This window comes from Triturus cristatus, chromosome 3_2 (assembly GCF_964204655.1).
Source record: "Triturus cristatus chromosome 3_2, aTriCri1.1, whole genome shotgun sequence".
NCBI lineage: Eukaryota > Metazoa > Chordata > Amphibia > Caudata > Salamandridae > Triturus > Triturus cristatus.
In genome coordinates this window covers 464,132,374-464,137,584 of record NC_140584.1, presented here as the reverse complement: position 1 = coordinate 464,137,584, position 5,211 = coordinate 464,132,374, and the positions used below count along the sequence as shown (strand labels likewise).

Genomic DNA, 5,211 nt, shown 5'->3' with positions numbered 1-5,211 from the left:
CACCTTTTTAACAGATCACGAACCATCTAGATCTCTTTTCCACTGCTTTAAAAATAGATACACTATATTGGTATCCTATTTCTTTTTATGTGCCTCCCTCTGTGTGTCTTTATGTGCCGGTCCCCGATGCGGATGGTTGCCGCTCTGTTTTTAGACCCCCTTTCACGGGTTACATCCCCGTACAATTTTGTGGGACTTTGATACTTCATCACGGCCCCCGCGAACCCCATCACTACCGCTTTTATTATTTTTCCACATTCCCATGTGTTACCCGTGGCATTTAGTCTGGCCACCTACCCGTTGCCTGTCTTTAATTATATCGCCATGGCAACCAACTCTGTGAGTAAATCAACCCACGTAGAATCATTTCCTGATTCAGACCGGATGCCGATAGTTTCCCCACACCACCTGCTCTAACATGGCCGCCCCTCTATCCCCAACCAATGGGATTGATACAACCGCTCTGGTAACCAATCCCTGTGAGCACACCAACCCACTGAGTATCACTTCCCGAGTCATACCGGATATGGATGGTTGCTCTCTCTACCTGTTCCAACATGGCTGACCCGCTTTACACTCTCCGACCAATGGGCTTGTGATTACCTTAGTCATGTGACACATTCCACACCTCCCGATATCCTTACCTGGCGAACACCGATTCCGTTCGGAACCCATCCCAGGTCCGGCGGTAGGGGTAGGTCTTCCATCCCACGCGTCGTTTGACGCAGGTGAGTGCATCAGGGTTCATCCAAGCCGTCTTCCATAAGGTGAGTTTGAGTATTTTTAAAGGGGGATTCGTGACGCCTCCATGACTTCATTGGCAGCTTGAGCGAGGACGTCCTGCTCTGACCCATCCTCTACCAGGGGCGATGGCGGTCGCCCCCTACCTTGCTCTTGAGTCTCTCGTGGCAACCCGTTACTGACCTCATTGACTACTTTTGGGCGGCGATACACCCTGGCCCCTGAGCATGATGGTCACCATGGCTGCACACCTAATCGCTCATGTTAGCATCTTTTGATATTCAAGGCTGTCATTACCCTCCGACACTGCTCTTACCGCATGGATTGCCGGGCTGACCATGTCACTTTTAATTTCGTCCCTCCCTGGTTTCTTAATTGCTCCTCCCGGTTTTTTACTTCAGGACCCACGTTAGGAGTCCTTTTTTACCCGCCGGAGACTGCTGCAAGATTGCCTTGCTAACGCAAGAGGTGAGTTTACAACCTCCGCTCTGTCTCCGCCCCCAGTCCTGTCTTTTGATTTATTCTGTCCTTCGAGACCTTCCAGTACTCACCCTGAGAGCTTCACCCTATGAGACTCTCGATGATTTCAGCTGAAGTTGTTATGTATGTATTGTTTATCTTTACTGTTTTGTCATGTGTTTTCTGTCTCCAATGTTTCCATAGGTGACTCCTGAGCACCTTTCGGGTATGTAAAACACACATACCTTGTTGTAGATAGTTTATGTTTTCCTGATCCTGACGAATTGCCGTGACCAATTACTGGCTTAAAGGGCAAGAAACATGTTGATCCTTCTGAGAGTAGGGCATACACAACTAGCATCATAATCACTAGTAGCTATCCCCACCTCATTTTCTTTTTAACTAGGCTGTTTACCACTTTATTAAACACATTTCCTGTGGACTAACAGTACCTATTTTATCCGTACACCACATCTACACATTCTAGGGCCCCTTACCCCCACAGCACCCTTCGGCAGGAACAGAAGATCCCCGCCAAAGAGCCCCAATATTGGGAGCCCGTCAGGAATTGCAGCGCCGACCTGACGAGGGGCAGGCTCAAATGATGAAGCATGACACCTAGCTTGCTGGGTGTGTGAGGGCCCTAGTTCCAACTAAAGGGTCTCCCCCCCTTTTTCATGACAGACGAAACTTTTTGCTGAAATCACTATTTGTTCTTAACTGACCTGAGGAACTCTGTACCCTTTTTGTCTTACTAGTCGCTTGGGTATGTACACTGGACCTCGTTAAACTTACCCATCTATCCCTCCTTTTGTTGACATGTGGGCTATCTGTGTCAGGATGTGGAGGATGGATGTCCTTTTGACTGAGCCTGTAGTGGGCAGTGACATCCTCTGGCGTTAGGTATGTGAGGATGGTGCATAGGTGATAGACCCGCTGTCTTATTCAGCTCAGCCTTGGTGGTGGTCCTGGGGGAGGTGGCATTGGAGGGGGTTGCTGTGGCCTTCCTGGTGCTACAAGCTGCATGATTAGTACCTCCATGGCATCCGTGGATCATCAGATGTGTCTCTGGGGTAGTCTCCCTTATATTCTGCCACTTTTCACAATTTTTAAGTCCTCCTTTTGTCTGGTCTTAAGTTTCTGTAGCTAACAAGCCTTAGCGTGTGTTTTCTTTATTGCATCGCCGGTCTGGGCGATCGATGAGAATATCGCGCAGTGGGGTTAGCATGTGTTTTAGCACGGGAACGCCTACATTGCATATGATTAGTGGTAGTTGTCGCTTACATGGTTGGCAATGTTGTAAGGGGCTGCTATCGCCAGAAATCTGTCACTTATAAGGTGATAGAAATATCGCCGCTTTAGCGGCAGAAAAGTGCAGCTAGCGCGGCTATATTGTCTTGAAAATATGCCCCTATATTTTGTTCCTATTTAAAAAATATATATGTTTCCTAGGTACCTATTTTTCTCTCTTTATATTTTACCAAATGATTTGCTCTATACCCGGTACACAATGAAAAACCATTGCAAGACGCAGCTCAGTTATCGGCTCTGGGTACCTTGGGTTCTTGGTCCAATATATCCTCACAACCAGAAGGGCCCTGCAGATGTAACGGTATATTGCTTTAAGAAATCGGCCATACTTAGAAGACAAGTGGAAATGTTGTCACAAATGGCTGTTTTTTCCAACTCAATTTCAATATCTTTTTATTTCAATTGTTAGTTTCTATAGAAACACCTTAAAGGATCTACACAAATAACCTCTTGCTGGATTTAGATTTGTGTCTACTTTTCATAACTTTATAGTTCTCTGGAATCCATTATTGCTTTTACACCCATTTCTACCACTGAGTGAAAGGAGGTTGAAAGCACAAAAAATAGGAAAAATAGACAATGCCTCAGGAAAATTCCAAAACTGTGTAGAACATTTTGGTTTTCTGACAAAAATCTGCTTGTTCCTGAAAGCTGAGAAGATGGTGATTTTAGCATCATAAATCCTTTGTTGATACCTTTTGCAGGGAAAAAACTGATGCTTTCTTCTGCAGCACTATTTCCCCATTTTTCCTAAAAAAACAAATTGGTTGTATTTTGCCCAAGTTCTTTGGCCCCTCCAGGGGTATCCACAAACCCTGGGTACCTTTGAATCCTCAAGATGTTGGAAGAAAAGGATGCAAATTTGGCAGAGATACCTTGGGGCAGATTTACAAGCCCCTTGCGCCTCTTTTACGCAGCAGTTGCATCACTTTTGTGACGCAGCGGCGGTGCAAAACCAGCGCCATGCTGCAGGGTATTTACAACATGACGCATCTGGGAGATGCGTCACGTTGTAAAGCCCTGCGCCAGAAGTAGGCGTTCATGTGCAGGAGGGGGGCGTTCCGTCACAGGAACGCCTCCTAAAAGTGGCTGAGTGAAATCTACAAGATTTCACTCAGTCACTTTTGAGCCCATGCTGCGTCAAAACCCTGCGCCTGCTTGAAGCAGGCGTAAGGATTGACGCAGCATTGTACCGATAGGGCACCCCAGAGCTTGCGACGCAACTCCAGCAATGCGCCGCTTTTATGGCACAGATGCGTCACGCATCTGTACATTTTTGCCCCATGGTGCGCCGCATTGTAAATGTGGCGCATCCATGGTGGCAGAGCCGTGACGCACAATAACTGGCGCACCCCTGTTGATATGCAGGGATGCGCCAGTTATTGTAAATCTGCCCCCTTATGTTGACAAAAGTTTACATGGGCCTAAGCGAAAACGACCCCAGATAGCCCAGAAAAGGCTTAGCATGGGGGGTGGGGGAGAGTTCTAGCATAAAAGGGTTTAATCAATGTATCACGATGAACTGACAGCATACACAGTCTCAATACATTTTTGAGATCACTATTAAGGATTCTTCATCAGGATTCTTTGTTCCATGTATCAAATTACATTTACTATAACACAAATCCATGTCATTAATTTACAAAGTCTTAATTTGTATATTTTCAGCATAACAAACTCCTGTTGGAAAATCAGTCCTTTTTGATGGCAACAACTTGCATTGCCTAAAAGCGTAATTGGAAAAAATACATATTGTGTGCTACAGTAAGCAAATACTTCATTGTGGTCAAGTGTGCCTAGTCTGAACCAAAATTAAACTTAACAATCTTACCACAAAGCTTTGTAATATTTATGTACTTTTCGCTCTCCCGTTTCCCCAAGATCTTTCTTCAGTTATCATTTTGTTCCCAAAAGTAAACATAACAGGTCATATCTCTCATTAATACCTTCCATAAACACACCATGGGCCTGATTCAGAAAGGTAAACTTACACGACTGTGGAGACTCTGCAGAACGTGTAACATAATTGGTATACATTATGACCAATTGTATTAAATTACACAGCCACCAGTGGTTATATATCACTTGTGCAGGTATTACACTTATGTCTGTTGATTAGATTTTTTGTTGTGTTTTCTTTGTGGCTTACCAATGTATGATCATCCAGAAATACATTTTAAATGAAGAATCACAGGGTGTATGTTGTTTTAAATGAATCCTTTCTCCTGAATGAGGATATGATATTTCCAAGCCTTTCAACATTTTATTGGAATTACTGCATTCTAAGCTGGAAAAGTAGCTTTTGGTAGAACCAATTTTATGGTCCAACATCCTTCAGTGCACATGTCTTAATTTGCTCCTCCAACTAACACTACTACTAAGCTGGTATGCAAAAAAGGATCATTCCTAAAGATATCTCTTCCATCACCATCCATAGCTAAAGATAAAGCTAGTGACCATATCATACATTAGATGTTTTAACAAGTCTTTTCCTTCATGATTTTAGAATTTTCATTTGTCTGCCTTCAGCTTCTTCTCTGTGTATTGCCTGACACAGTCCTTGGTCAATGTCATTTCTTCTGTGCATAGATATTGTTCTGAAATATATATGATGCACTTTACCTGCCTTAATTATGAAAACAGTAAAGGATATAGAGACTAACAATATGAAAATAGTAGGCTTGTGCGCCATCATATTCA

The 5,211-nt window shown here is 44.0% G+C and overlaps 1 long non-coding RNA gene across 1 annotated transcript; it reads left to right on the top strand.

The window, feature by feature from the left end:
* The first annotated feature begins 670 nt into the window (after positions 1-670).
* On the top strand, positions 671-1,560 carry LOC146857546 (uncharacterized). Its single transcript, XR_014979586.1, has 3 exons — positions 671-728; positions 1,143-1,209; positions 1,405-1,560. It is a non-coding gene; the product is annotated as an uncharacterized LOC146857546 (long non-coding RNA).
* Positions 1,561-5,211: the final 3,651 nt, after the last annotated feature.